The sequence below is a fragment of the Pelodiscus sinensis genome, chromosome 13, assembly GCF_049634645.1.
Source record: "Pelodiscus sinensis isolate JC-2024 chromosome 13, ASM4963464v1, whole genome shotgun sequence".
NCBI lineage: Eukaryota > Metazoa > Chordata > Testudines > Trionychidae > Pelodiscus > Pelodiscus sinensis.
The window spans coordinates 10,000,001-10,016,004 of record NC_134723.1 but is presented as its reverse complement, the minus strand read 5'-3'; the positions used below and the strand labels follow the sequence as shown (position 1 = coordinate 10,016,004).

The 16,004-nt window shown below is 41.4% G+C and overlaps 2 protein-coding genes across 20 annotated transcripts in view; both read left to right on the top strand.

Moving 5' to 3' along the window:
- Positions 1–16,004, top strand: part of PCDH11X (protocadherin 11 X-linked) — a 1,146,051-nt gene that overhangs the window by 267,143 nt on the left and 862,904 nt on the right. The window lies entirely within an intron of this gene.
- LOC112547838 (uncharacterized) overlaps positions 11,070–16,004 on the top strand; it is a 240,467-nt gene continuing 235,532 nt past the window's right edge. For 8 of the 10 annotated variants that reach the window (XR_012906850.1, XR_012906849.1, XR_012906847.1 and 5 more), the window contains exon 1: positions 11,070–12,609. The gene's annotated coding sequence lies outside the window, so the exon portion shown is untranslated. Of the gene's footprint in view, positions 12,610–15,574 lie in introns of all 10 variants that reach the window. The other 2 variants (XR_012906846.1, XR_012906843.1) reach the window with 2 other exon arrangements.

Genomic DNA, 16,004 nt, shown 5'->3' with positions numbered 1-16,004 from the left:
TGCCTATTCAGTTTCTATATGAACCTAGTTTTTTTTTTATTGCAATTTTTCCTAAAGTATATAAAGGAATAATGTGACTTTTTTTTATTAATAACAAGCCACCAGAAAGGGTGTTTGATGGTTCAGAAATCCTGAGTGCAAACCGAATTAAATAACACTCATGTACAGTATTGCTAGATTTACTGCTGCTCCATATTGAGTTGAATAACAGTCCAGTACTATCGCTTACAATTTGACTCAAAAGCATTTACATATTTAAAATCCATTTCATTCTGCATCTGGATCTCCACTGCAAGGGAAAAATCGACATATCTACTGAATGTTTTGTGTAAAGTACTGCTGGACTACATTAAGTGGAAGTTGTGTAAGTGAAATGCCATGAGGCACACGGTTTTGTTAAGCAACTAGCTTCAAAGTTAACTTTACATTGTTAATCACATAAATCTCTTAAATAATTAGCATTGCTATTCACTGGGGCCAAGCATTTAATGGCTTTAACAGTAATTAATTAGATACTTCCCCAAAGTTAGTGGAGGTTTTAAATACTGTAATATTTATTGAAAGTGTCTCATAACATCTTTGTATTACTTCCAAAAATAGATTTTATTTGCTTTGAAAGCATCTTTCAGAATAGTCTATGGGCGCATGCATGACTCATCAGATTAGATTATACTGACACAGTTTGGATTAATCTGAACTCTTTGTTATTATGAAAAGCTGAAGAATGCTTATTTATAGAAGAGAAGTTATGTCTTACTACTAATATATGAATCTGCTATATGTTTTAGAGAGTTTGTGCATCTGTGTGTCCATCTGTCCATCTGTGAGTCCATTTGTTCAAGAATTCTTCCTAAAAGGAAAGAGCTAGCACCACCAAATGTGGTACGCAGCTTCCTCTTATCATAACTTAAAGCAAGATCAGGGTTTGGTTGTGCCAGAACAATGGAATGTGCATGGAATATGATTATTTCGCATCAAAAGGAAAGGGAGGCGTGTGATAGCAGGGACCATTGTATTCATGAATGACCATGGGGAAGGAAGGGCAGCAAACACTCCAGCCCCAGGAAGCAGCCTCTGGCCCCTGCCTCTTGGGGCCACCCATGGGCCATGATGCCAGGCAGCCTCTGACACCCCAGGCTGTCCTGGGTAGTAGTCACCAACTGGACCGGTGGCCCCCACTGCTCCAGGCTGGTCCCAGGAAGAAGCCAGAAGGCAGCCTGTGTGGTTCCCTCCACCCCATGCTGGCCCCAGGTAGAACCCAGGGGGAACTGTGTCTCCCCCATCACCTGCATGGGCTAGCTCCAACTCTGGGAAATGCTGCGTAAGTCTTCTAGTATTACATATTCTCAGTAATGACACTAAATATACTCTATATAATATGTATACTAAGGTCTCCTAAGATTTTCAACAGAAGGGCTCTAGTGTTGTATACTTCAATTAACTTATTTAAGGCCTTATTAATACTGACTGGAAACATAAAGGTTTTTGAAAGAGCACTTTTGGAGTCAATACCATTGCATGTTAAATGTGAAGTGAGTGCATGTGACTCATATGTATTGCTGCAGTGAGGTTTGTCATTCTTAGAATCTTTAATTTCATGTACGTTGCAGCTCATATAATCCTTGTTTTCTAGGTGCTTCTGAGTTTTGCTCACACATTCTTTGATTACATGATATAGCTCTCTTCTCTCATCTGAAGCCGTAGAATCAACATCCATAGCTGGGGCATTTGAGGTCACTTAAAAGTATATGTAGCTCTCTGCCGTGCTTTGTTTGTGTTCATGTAGCTGTTGTCCACTTGCATTTCTCCTGAGAGTGAGTGTGTGTATGCAAGATATGTGTGTGTGTGGGTGGGTACACACTCTTGTGTGTATGTGTATTCTTGAGAGAGTAGTAAAAGGACAAATTGATTGTTAAATAACATTCTCCGAGGTCTCCTATTATTATGCTAATTTCATCACACACATTCTACTTCCACATAATTGATGTCTACAGTAAAAAAAAATCAGCACGTTTTATACAGAAATATTTCAATGTATTCTTTAAAGAGTAAATATATTTCAAATCTTTTAAATAGAGATTTTGGACATCTCACAATGAAGGATCACAAAAAAACAGGCAGCTGTTGAATACCACTGAAATCTCCAAAGACCTGAGTAATCTTTTATTACATCACAAAGTGTAGAGGATAACTACTCTCCTTAGGGTTGTGCCAATGCTCTAGAGACCTCCTCTCGACATCAGGTCAGAATAAGAAATTGAATGCTTGAATGTTAAAAACCATCCCATGCTCAGGTTCTTTTTATTGCTCCCTTGAGATGGGCAAAGAGCTAGCAAGTTGAATGCCAAGTGCCTGCACTAACGTTTATACCCATTATTTTTCTCTCAGTCTGTATAGTATAATTACCCATCCAGTGTCAGTATATGTTGGCCCATTCTATCACCTAATGAGATGGTTTGTTAAGTAATATTTGGCAAGGACATTCCAATCTGCCTTGCCATTTGGCTCTTTATTAATTTGATTGCCTCCAGTGCAACTACTTCACCTGTAATAATTCAGTATTACTGCATCTTGAGTCTGTGCAAATAAGGTCAGTTTGAACTTTTTGACTGCGAATGTGACAGTTGTCATAGAGGCTCATTTTATCCTTAATTGTGTGAAATCTATGGAATGCCAATTGAAGCTTTCAGAAATTCAAAGGGTGTGCTAGATATCTGATTTTTCTCTGGAATAATGTTTGATTTCTACAGCTTCTTAATGACAGAGGTAACGTCATGATAATCTGTAGTATGATATGTTGTGACTGGGATTAAACAAGAGAGTGTAATTCTCCTGGTATTTTAACTCAGGGAGACATTCTTGACTCAAGAATAAAAGGTTGGTTGTATTCCCTTTCCAGCATTTAGGACTATATGATAATTTAAATACATTCACTTCCTATTGGCTTTTTTTTCCTTTTCACATTCTTTAAGAGTATTAGACTCACTGCTGTTTAGAAATGTACAGGTGGAACAGAAGGAGAGGGCTTCTAATAAGTATTATAATTGTAGGTCAATAGTAGGTACAATGACCCCAAATTTGGCAAACTAATGGACATGTGCTCACTATTCACGGTAGAGGGAACTACACCTATACTTTAGTGAAGCCTGCAGCAAGCAGTAGTTGATTGTTTGAATAGTAAGTAGGGTGGGTTTTGTCATTCTTCACTGACACCCTGTGCCTGAAAACTTGTGTGGTGCCTGGTGAGCACAGAGGCAGAAAAGCAAAAATGTAAGAGGTGGAGTTACCTGGCTGGTCAATGCATGTTATTTTAAAGTTAACAGCTACTGTGGTCCATATTATAACTAATCCATAATTGCCAGGGTTTCATGGATGGCTTGAGTCCAGGTGTTGAGACACCTTAGGTGTATGGTCTAATTTAGTCTGACAGCCAGTATGGTACTTGGACTGACAATTGTCGTGTTTTCAGGTGGCCTCAAATGACATGGAAAACATTTATGTTTGCTGGTGCCCCTGCTCCATACTTGGATTTTACATCATAATGGTATTGAAACAAATAAAATCAATTGATTATTTAGCCCCCATTATATCACTGCCTTTAGAGTCAAAGTGTTATAATCAGCTTTCATAATGCAGGTAAATGATCTAGTGATCACACAGAGAATTACACTTCATATCCCATAATGAGTAATCATAGAATCATAGAATAATAGGACTGGAAGGGACCTCGAGAGGTCATCGAGTCCAGCCCCCCGCCCTCAAGGCAGGACCAAACTCCGTCTACACCATCCCTGACAGATGTCTATCTAACCTGTTCTTAAATATCTCCAGAGAGGGAGATTCCACCACCTCCCTTGGCAATTTATTCCAATATTTGACCACCCTGACAGTTAGGAATTTTTTCCTAATGTCCAATCTAAACCTCCTTTACTGCACTTTAAGCCCATTACTCCTTGTCCTGTCCTTAGAAACCAAGAGGAACAAATTTTCTCCTTCCTCCTTGTGACACCCTTTTAGATATTTGAAAACCGCTATCATGTCCCCCCTTAATCTTCTTTTTTCCAAACTAAACAAGCCCAGTTCATGAAGCCTGGCTTCATAGGTCATGTTCTCTAAACCTTTAATCATTCTTGTCGCTCTTCTCTGTACCCTTTCCAATTTCTCCATATCTTTCTTGAAATGTGGCGCCCAGAACTGGACACAGTACTCCAGCTGAGGCCTAACTAGTGCAGATTAGAGCGGCAGAATGACTTCACGAGTTTTGCTTACAACACACCTGTTGATACATGTGCAATGAAACAAAAATATCTTATAGGAAAGGCATCTCCTGATAGACAAAAATGGATACATTTTAAAAGAAAATTGTGAAACTTAATAGAACTTCTGTTGGGGATGTTTGTTCACAGCAGCCCAAGAGTTAGGGAGGACTCTGTATTTATTTTCTAGGCAGAAATGATGACTAGTCATCAATGGTTGAGGTTTTTTACACGAGGGGTGCCAGGTTTAATGTAACTGAACCTACAGCTTAAGAGGGGAAAAAAAGGAAACACAGCAACAACAAAAGCAGCTACTTCCACAAGAGCGAAAGCCATTTGAAAGTCAGCAAACTGCAACTGCTGTTTGCCATGGACTACTGTGCAACAATCCTGTAGCAAACAGATTAAAACAGCAGGACAGCAATTGTACTGATAGCAGCAATATCTGTGTCTGTGTTACTTTTCCCCAGGCATGGAGAAGAAGTCTTTGTGCTGTTTCAACTGAACTATATAGCCATACTCCTAGTTTTGAACCATATGTGATTTATCAACAATATAAATATTCAGAAAACCTTGCTTCAAAATGGATAGTAGGCAAAATGGATGCATTAAATCAGTTAGCATGTATAAATACTCGATTGGAAATTATTTTTTATCATCTTTGCAATATTGTTTCTTAATCTGAACCATGAACAGATAACCCCTAGCCTGATATATATTCAAAGTTCTGCAGGAATATTTAAATAAAATAAAACACGAAGAAAGGGGAGATAAACTTATTTCACCAGTTTGTTTTACTGTAAGCAGGGATTTGGTGTACAATCCCCAGAGACTCATGAAGGGAACAGTAATCCATCCCAATTTGCTTCTAAAAATAACTGGAGCTTAGTGGAGGGAGACACTGATTAAGAAAGTGATCTCAGGGAAGCAGGGTGCAGTTTCTAAAGCAATCCATTTTCTGCACCCCAGTTCAATACTCCAAACCCGGCTTCAATGTGTAAGGTAGGTGGGAACTTCCCTCACTCCTCAGTGATCAACCTGAGAGTCTGTAGTTTCTGCCAGTCTCTTTCTTGTGGGACCGTATTCCATAAGCAGTTCTTTGTAATCCAACAGTGAAGAAAAACCTGTTGGGAAACATGAATGTCTACATACATTGCACACTTCCCAGAGAACAGGGGGAATGAGCTTGCTTACTGGAAGACGGTAGTTCTGCTGCTGTATCTCTTGTGGAAGCTATAGTCTAGGTAACCTTGTAAGCAATTGTTTGCTTGTAATTATTAAAGCCATTGAGGAAGCTCTCAACCCACTTTTTAAAAAGCCTAAGAAATAAATGCAAGATAGGGTGAAGTTTGTCTTTATTTGTTGAATGCTTCCCACACTCAAGCACCCTTCCCCTCTGTTTGAAAGCCCCATACTGTGACTTTTGTTTTTGGAAGTTTCGCCACTGGTGCAAAGAAAATGTATCTTGCGTAGTTGGGCAATAAACCCCTGATAATCTGTGATGGAGTTTATCACATAATATACCAAAAACAGTATCGGTGAGTAAATGCATGCTGGTTAAAAATACCATAGAAATTAAGAGTGAAGGCACATTTGATACTCAATGTTATTTTTTACTTTGAAAGTGCAGTGTACTGGTTCTCCACAGGAAGCTTTCTTTTCTTTAAAAGCCAGAATAGAAATCATTCTGTGTCCTTCTAACCTCCCCCTGGATTCATTCAAAGACATAGGAAGGTAAGGTATTTTCCTTATTCTTCAGTTCATTCTGGAGGTTGTTGGTTTTTCCAGAAGGCATTTTAGCATTTGTCTACCTAGAGGTACTGTTATATTATTGCAATGCATACTCCTAGTAGGTGTGGTTCACTGTCCCGTGTAGTGGCATTTAGACCACTTAGGCTACATCTAGATTGTGGCGCTTTTCTACACCCAAACAGAATGAATCTTCTGATGTGCACCAGTGTGATTGTGATTTGTGACATACCACCTTCATATTGGTGCACATAACAAAATTCATGTGGCAGGAGTGGGGCCACGACGTTCTGATTATAGGAAGTGGTTCAGGGCTGGTTGGGGTGCAAGAGAGAGGCTCTTCGAGTAGTTGATGTGCAGGAGAGGGCACAGACTCTGGGATGGATGTGTGGGCTTTGCGGTGGGGTCAGGGATGAAACCTTTGGGGTGTAGGAAGGTGCTCAGAGATGGGGAGGCTCAAAGTGAGGCTGGATATTGGGGATTGGGCTTACCTGTGGGGCTCTCTGCTGGGAGGAGGTGTCCCTTTCCCCCAGCCATAGCAGCTCAGTACAGGAACCAGCAGGGAGGTGCTGCCCTCTGCCAGTTGCAGCAACTTGGTGCTGTGTCCAGTAGAGAAAGGTGCCTCTTCGCTGGCCACAGCAGCTTTAGAGCTTGAGGAGAGATATCTCACCCCACAGCAGCTCTGAGCTCCTGCATGAAGTTTCCCTTAATGGGAACTTTGTCTGCACAGCCATGCAGCTTAGGGTGAATAGTCTTCTAAAGCACTACTTTGATAGGTTATATTGTCACAAACTGAGAATAAAGTCAACAGTGGAATAAATATCAACTCCAAAAATCTCTTTCCACTTAGTTAACATGTACAGAATCAAATGACAGTGTGTGCCAACACAGGGGAGATTGGTTTGAGTGAGCACAAGTGTTTGTCCTTTTGGGGTAGGCAAGAGGGTCATGCTTAGTATTCTGATTAATGAGAAAAGCTGATGGTGATTGTTCTAGATCAGGGATCTCCAACCTTTTTAACCACAAGATCACTTTTTCAATTTAAGTGCAATGTAAGATCTACCTCAGACCCAAATAATGATGCCCGGCTTCCTTCCCCCTCTTCTCCGAGGTCTCACCCTGCTCCACCCCTTCTCCAAGGTCTCACCTTGCTCACTCCATCTCCCTTCCTCCCCAAATCTCATTTACTTTCACCAGGCTGGGGTAGGGGTTGGGTTTGGGGTGCAGGCTCTGGTCTTGGGCCAAGGGGTTCAGAGTGTGGGAGGGGATACCCTGAAGGTTAGGAGGTGGGGTTCTGGAGTGGAGTAGGGAGATAGGGCATTTGCTTGGGGAGTGCAAGGTTGGGGGCTTGAGTTCCTTTCCTCACTCCACCCACTCTGGGAGTAGCTGGAGAACCAACACAGGCTGCCCCATCGATGGAGCTGGCTCCCACATTAGGAAAGCAAGATAAGGGACCTGCTGCAGGTAGGGAAGTGGGCTGGGTTCGGGAGTGGCTTAGGGGATAGACCAGTCACGGGGTGGGGGGAGCACAGAGTGGTGGCTTTGAGTCCTGTCTCCCCTCCAGCCAGCACAGGATAAGGGTCCTGGAGTGGTCTAGGGGATAGGGCATCAGCATGTGGAATACAGGGTGGTGGATTAGAGTCACCAGCCCCCACTCAGGTAGCAAACAGGTTGCCCTAGGGATCAAGTTGCCTCCCATATCAGGAAGGCAGGATAAGGGATGTCCTGAACGCACTGTGGGGTGGCTTCTTGAGTGGACTAAGGGATAGGGCATTTACCTGTGGAGCACAGGGTAATGGGCTTGAATCCAACCCATGCTGGGAGCAGTCAGTTAGTCAACACAGGCTGCCCCACAGGTGGAGTTGCCCCTTGCATAGGGGTGTGCCTAGACTACAGGCTTCCTTTTTTAGAAAAATTTCCCTGCGTCTAGACTGCTGGCACATTCTTTCGATCGTGGAAAACCTCATTTTACAAGAAATAATGCCTTTTTTTGAAAGTGCTCTTTCCCCCATTATTGAACGCAAACTGTACTTTTTCATTGCCTGGGAACTCTCTTTCAAAAAAGCAGTTTGCTTTTTCAAAAGTCCTGGCTGTAGTCCTAGATGCTCTCTTTCGAAACAGGCTTGTAGTCTAGGCATACCCTAGGAAAGCAGGATAAGGGCCCCAGTGAAGGTAGGGCAGTGGAGTGGCCTAGGAGCAGGGTATTGCTTGGGGAGCACAGGGTCATGGACTTCAGACCCACCCACCCTGGGAGCGAGGGAGGGAAGGGGCAGACAGCCAACCCACCCAGGCTGCCCTAGGGATGGAGCTGGCTCCTGCATTTGTGAAACAAGGTAAGGGACCAGCTAAAGGTGGGGTGGGATCTCCAGTGAACTCAGGGGGAGAGGTCATCGGCCCCTTGACAACAGGGCGGTGGCTTGATCCCACCCTCCTCTGCCCACCCAGAGGACAGCTAACACCAGCTACCTCAGGGATGGAGCTGGCTTCTGCATTAGGAAAGCAGGATAAGGACCCCTCTGAAAGCAGGGTGGTGAAGTGAGTTCTTGAGTGGTCTAGGGCACAGGGCCCAGGGCACCTGCCTAGGGAGGGTAGGATTGTGGGTTCAAGTCCCACATTGGGGCCAGACAGCTGCCCCAGGGATGCAGAAGTAGAGCCAGGGCAGACTCTTCACAATGCCCATAAGCAACTGGTATATACAGCAGTGACCCCATGAGCTACTCTTCACCTACAGGCACCAGCCTCTACTGCCTGCAGCTCTCTATTACTGAGCTGCAGGAGCAGTGTCTGCAAGCAAGGATAGCATGTGGAGACCATCTTAGAGGTTGCAGGGACATGCCAGCCACATCCAGGAGCATAATTACTCCAGACCAGACATGACAGGTTAGGAATTTTAGAACTTACTACTGAAATAATTAAATTTAAGCATAAGAGAAAAATGAAAATGATTAAAAGCACAGACCAGTAACTGACTTTGCAAGCAGTAAAAGTAGTAACAACCCCCTCCCCCATGTATGTGTTGGGTCAGGAGATGAGAAGGAAGGACAGTGTGTATTTGTGAGTGACAGACACACACACAGTGTGTAAGAGTGGAAGGTTTGCATTGCCAAGCTCCCTCCATCCCCATCTCTCTGTGTGGAGACAGGGTACAGGAGTGGGGGGAGGAGGGACATCCTGACATCAGTACCTCCCCCCCATCTCCCTCCCACACCCTGCAAAGCAATCAGGAGGCTCCCAAGGGACAGCTCCAAGGCAGAGAGCAGGAGCAGCAGGACAGTCTGGGCTGGGGCAACTGAAGTGCCCGCACTTTAGAACTTCCTAGCCAAAGTAGTCAGGATCACCTGTCAGAGACTCCAAGCAGGTTATGCTGAGGAGAGGAAGACCAGAAGTGCAAGTGTCACCAAACCTGCGGCCTCTAGAACTTGGTGTATGAGCCTCTACAGTTTGAACCAGGAGGTGCTAAGCTAAGGCCGAAGAGCACATGCATTCTTTCTCTCTGTAAGTGGTCTCAGTGCCACTTGGTGGAACAGTGCACCACATCCAGTGTAGTGTGTAGGTTACACCAGGAAGATTTGGCATTTGCTCTACACAAGAGTCCCAAACTTTTGTAACTTTAAACTCTACCTTAACTTCAGCATAGGACCACTACATATCCACAACTATCCCATGTTTCTGTCAATTAACCAGTTTCCTAATGCCTATTATTTGTTATTTGCACATTGGTAGCAAGATCAAGGATCAGAAAAGGAGCCTACTTTTGTTTGGCTCCATAGATGAATGTAATAAAAAGACAGCCAGTCCCTACTCCAAAGAATGCTCACTTCGGTTTTATGATAGGACACAACAAATAGAAAAAGCGGACAAGCACTGGCATATCTTAAGGATGAGGCAACAGTAAATAAAAATCATGTATTTACAGTATAAAAGCTAGCCTCGGTAGTGTGAATTTTCCATCTGCCTCTGGCATTTTTTTTAGGCAGCATAGTAAAAGTGAGTGTAGACTCTAAAGAAATTTTACAATCAGGTTTATGCTAGTCTATGCTTAAAATTTATGCTGACATAGCTATGCCACTCATGGTAGGCAAAATCCAAGCGTGGCATAGATGCAGATAGGTTTACAGAAACATACTTATGGCAACCTAGCTACCATTACTTATAGGGGGTGTTTCATAAGGGGAAAGAGTAAGACTTTGGCCCTGGAGACCTTGCTATGAAGTTTGGATCTGGACCTAAACTTCTTGCCATTTTTTGCCATTGTCTGAGTCAGTCTCACAAGTTATCACTTTAAAACAAGGGAAAAAAAATCCAATTACTGAACTTTGAGGAAGATCAAGATTGACCCTGATGCTTTTTTGGGGGGAATAGCATATTCATACGTTTCACTGAACTATTTTCAGTGGCATGACTCATGTTGACATCTGTAGGCTAATAAAATTAATGTTGACTTTATTTTCTGCATGAGTGGCAGCAGTGAGTTAAAGCTGACAGTATAGCGAACATTAAATTTACTACGGATCTTGACATAAACATTGATTCCAATAATGGAGACAACTAGGTATATGGAGAAAAAGGGAAACATTCTGTTTTAATGACTTTATTCTCTAGTAACACACATGATACATATTTATTAGCTACTGACAGGTGTCATCACTATTCAGTAATGAAATTTATGTTGAGTGACCATTTATATTTTAAGTAGTTCAAACACAATTTAAGACAATGCAATTTAAATTTCATGTAATTGAAATATGTATGCGGATATTTTGACGGTAATTAGAAAGCCGACAAATGCTCACAACAGCCTACAGAAATGTTAAAATTTCACCAAAAGCTTTTGTCAAGTAAAATTATTGCCACAAACAATTGATTCTGTCAACCTGTATTGATTAACATTTCTTTTTTCAGTAAATAGTATTTACACAGCTAGATTGGTTAATGAAAATATAGGTGCACAAAATTGTATTAATTATTATTATCATTGTTTTCTGGTCTTCTTGTTCAACAAGTTTCAAGCTGTATAATTCAGTAGAAACAGAACTCAGGAAAACTGCTTTAAATTTAATTTAAATGATGCTGAATATAGCTACTTTTTATGGGTCATTGATTACACTCATATAGTGAGATTCTGTTTTTCCTGCAGCTGTCTTTTAATATAATGTCAGATGCTGAGCTGAAAAAGTGTTGGAATCTTCTGAGCTTTGTTTAAAAGAAGGGTGGGGAAGGCAAAGAATTTAATTGAATTTCATTTTAGATATTGTAGCTTTAAGCTTTCATGGTGGCATTAAAATATTAGAACAGAATTCTGAAAACCAAAAGAATTTACAAGCAAATAAATGATCCCTTGTGGTAGGTATAGCAATTAAAATCTGTACAGCACCTTGCATAGACAATTCTAAACTTTACAACATTTGACTTATAATGAACATTTCTGAATTAACAATCTGATTTAACTTACGATGTTGGTTTTATCTTTTACAATGCTTGGTCCCGCAATGAATTGTGGTTCTGAGTTACAACATTTTGATTTCTGACTCACTTTTTAGGAACCAGTTCTGTTGTAAGTCCAAGGATTGCCTGTGGGTGTAATGTGCTACATAAAGAGATTTGTACTGTACCTTTCATAATGACTAGGGATCGTGAGCCAGTAAGACGGGCCATGTGTTTCCTGCCCAGACAGGACATAGTTATGATGGGCTGTGAGCTGCCTGTTCCTAGTAATCAAACGAGGTGGGAGAGGATCATGTTAGTGATTAGATAATTGTTAGTGTTTCATTATGCAAACATTTGAAGAGAAAATATAAGGGTGGCCTTATAATTTCTCTCCTGTGTAATTTAGGCCTCCATTCAGGACAGCAGTTAAGCATGATTGTAAGTCCTATCAAAGTCAATGGGACTTAAGCACATGCCTAAAATTAAGCAGTATCTATGTGCTGTCCTGGACAGAGGTGCATATGCTTAAGTGCTCCACTATATCAGGACCAATTGTACTAGCTGTTGTGAATAAATGAAATCTCTTGGGTGAGGCTGAGGCCACAATCTGCTCTCAGTTAAGATGGTTCTCAAAATGGCTGCTGTCTTTCTTGACGTTACCGAGGCATAGGTGACTATCTGACCGAGGCATAGGTGACTATCACTTCAATTCATCTGCTAGTCCCTGCTTCCTAAGAACATAGAGAAGTTGTCCCTGAGGACAGACTGGCTTCAATCCCATTGGGAACAATTGGGAAGTGCCCATTTTTTGTAATGGTCATTTTGAAAGAGGGCAGTTTTGAATGAGTGTATCTGAATATGCTTTTATGACCAACTTGTGCTGAATAATGGCAAACAATTATGTCTCTTTCTAAGTATCTTTAAATGACCTCATTGTACAAGATCTAGTCAAAAAGAAGGACAGGAGGGAGGGGAAAACAGGTTTACACTTTGACAGCTTTGCACACCTTGGTGATGCAAGCATCATCATAATTGGTCTTTATTGTTCAGCCAATGTGCAGTTTCTTCTTAGAGCAGCCTATCTCTGGGACACCCATATCCTCATCTGCCCTCACTCAGGGCTTCATGGGATGGTGGGCAGCTGTTCTCCCCAGTGTCTTCTTCAGGGAGCGACCAGGTAAGAGCCATTACTCCCCTGTTTTGAAAAACAAACACCTGGCCCTGCCTGCTCCCTGGCATGGAACAGTAGAGCAGGGAGAAGGCCAGGGGCACACAGAAGAGATGGACTATTCCTTGGAGAGCAGTATTCGGTGCGACCTGTACCTGCAAGTATTGATCTGTTTTTAGCTGATGTGAGAGGACCCTAAAGGATTCAATTCTTGTGGCCCTCTTCAGATGAAAGTAATAAATGTTGTCACCATACCTTACAGAATAGCCTGTATTGTTGTGATAACAGGTAGGTGTGAAGAGTATCAAAGATGTATTGTTTCAGGGATACTGTCAGTGATGTTGACTTGAGGTGATTTGCACTCTCTTACACTGACAGTGTGAAATCTATAGTGTAAGCCTTATTTTTCCCCTTAATTGAACACCAAAGGTTCCCTAGCTCTCCCCTTATTTAAATAATGACTTCAGGTTCTTTCAGGCAGAGTATTTCCGTTCTGAGTATTCATCTATGCATCTTTTAATTAGAGGACTGCAGAGCCTGGTTGTTTGTATAATATCAGATCTCCTATTAGAACCCAAAGGAAAATACATTGTTAGAAAAGTGTTGATTAAACAAGTGGCCACTATTAGAAAGGGCAGCTTCATTGTGTGAGGGTTTAGTTTAATCAGGAGAGCAGCTCTTGGCAAGCCTGAGGGCAACATTTACAAATGTTTCCACATGTCAATGCAGCTTTTAGAGGCTGAACAGATTTGCACTATGAAGTTAGTGACCAAACAGAGACTGGGATTGCTTTTAAGTGTTTATCTTGGATAATGATGCATTGTTAATTTAAAAAAACATTTTCTGAGTGTTTAAATGCCAGCCAGATTGCAGAGTTTAACAAAATGTTCAGGTATCAAGGAGCTAACCCCAGGAGGGCTTTTGCTTCTTTAAAACATCCTGTAAAAATGTTAGGATAGTGTGGGAAGTGTAAAAAGAAAACTTAATGTTGTTGGATATGCCACAAACAAGTGGATTAATCTGCATTAAAATGGATTATAGCCATTTTATAATTGTAATATGTTGGGGCGAGGGAGCTGCCTGTCCTTCACTGATTTTTATCATAAAAGAAAACATTAAAGAACCAGCAGGACAAGACGTATATTTCAAGTAAAGCAGAAGAAGCTCTATTTTCTGTTTGATTTTGCACTTGGGGAATTTTTCTTCATCTCTCCCTTCAAAGGTAGCAAAGAATTCATTTACAATAGCCTGAGGTTATGATAGAAAAACAAAGACTTGCAACTTAGCATACTTCAGGAAAAACAAAATCATTTCATTAGGGTAACTCACTTGGTTGTTCTTGGAGTCTTGTGAAGGTTGAGAAGGACACTTAACTTCAGATTTTTAAAGGAGCTAGTCTAGAAACTGGAAGGGGGAAAAAGAAAGGGTAGAAGAATAAAGCAGGGGATTAGAAATGAGTACTTGAACTTAAAAAAAATCTCAACTTTCAGCTGATGAGTTACAGGAGTTTAAGGTATGACAGCAAAAACAGACTGGGAAGACTTGTCAGTTACAGGGATAATGAATCTAGTCTGGAAGATAAATTGTTCATGGAAGGTAAGGTGGCTGAATTTTTGATACAAGTGGCTGTATGATCATGAGAGCTTTGTTTCTAATGATAACACAGCTACTTCTTGGAAAGTGAGTTACCTCACCTTTAGTAAGTAATTTGTCTTCTCGACTTGACGCATTATCCTTTTAAGTGACATTTCCCCCTCCATTCTGAGAGTTCACTTGCAGAATTCTGACAGTGAATAGAAGCTGAGACACAAGCGTTTAGTATTTCTGACATATGTTAGTTTGTTAGATTTTGATTCTTTAAGGCTTTAATATAATAAAAACATGGCAAACCACTTTTGCATCCCTCTCCTACCCAGGTGATTTTTCCTCATTTCCCTACACGAGTTATGTAGACTCAGAACATGTGATTTACTATGGATTAAGGATTTTTTTCTCTTTTCTTGTATCAGCAAGAGGAGCTGCTCATTTGGTTATTCAGAAAAGCAAATCTGCTTCATATCTGGATTAAAACCTCTTGGTGCACTTATTAACATCATTTTCCTATTAATTAGGACATCTCTCAACCCCACTGCTGTAGATAAATGTGTTTAATCTGTATTTAACTGTATTCAGGACATGCACTTTGCCATAGTCTTTTCCACTGGGAGCTGTTGTTGTCACCAATCATGGTATTGTATGGTTAAATAGTTTGTGAATGCCTTGGGGGAAAGTCCTTGAGGAGGTTGTGTGAACTGATGCAGGGCTAGGTCCTAGATTTGTGTAGGGTGAGAGAGCCATTCTTGTCTGAAATCTTTTTCTGGCTGGAAATGTTTGCCTTCTATTTAAACTCTTAATTCTCTGTTTCCTCAGCAACTCTCGTATCCATCAAATCCTAGTTTCACTTAGCCCTAGGTACCCACTCATATGCAGACTCCATTTGAAAGTGTTTGCAGCTCCAAATAATAATTCATTTTTTTTGTCATGCCAGGCTTTCACATTTAGTCTGTTGTTGTCCTAGGTACTCGTTCCCACCATTATGCTTTCATTCAGTCTTTCATTCAAATAAAGACAATGGAATTAACAGACAGATCTGAATATGCAGAATACCGTGAATGCACATGCAATGTATATGCAAATACAATCTATTTTAGATGTGAATTCTCATAAATTTTCCTCCAGCCATGGAATAAGTGTATTTATAGCATTGTACTTTGGGCTGAGGGCCACATTCTCATTCCCTCCTATGGAGGAGATGTTGTAGAGGAAAAGGCCTTTGGTATGAAACCTAGCAAGTCCCACGCTGCTTCTCCCTTGGGAAGAAAGGTTAGGTATGGCTGGGGAAGGGCATAGAATCTAAACCCCACAAAGGACGCATGGACACGCCACACTTGTCCCCAGGCATTCATGCAAGTGAATGCTTCTGTTCACTCTCTAGGATCACTTTTCCTGGCATCATTGCTCACCAGAAAGAGCTGTAGTTATATCACGACTCTGAAGCTGCATCTGCCTTCTGTGATTCAGCCTATGGAGCTCTGCCTGAAAGGCTGGGAGGTCTGCAGTGTTTATTGTGGATTCAGAAGGGGACATACCTGCTGATTTCTGGCTTCACTCCACCCTGGCCAGCTCTCGCACAAGTAATTTGGGTTGGGCATTAGGAAAGAAGTTATCCACATAACATTCACATATAAACAAATGCTGACAATAAAGATTTTGTGGATTGGTGATCTCTTTGCAGTTTTCTATCCTCTCAATTTCTCCCCAAATCCCCAAGACAATTGTTCCTCCTATTAATATATTTAATCTCAGAAAAGCAACTAAATAGTTTCAGATGGTAAACTCCCTTTCACCCTGATTAAATAAGTATA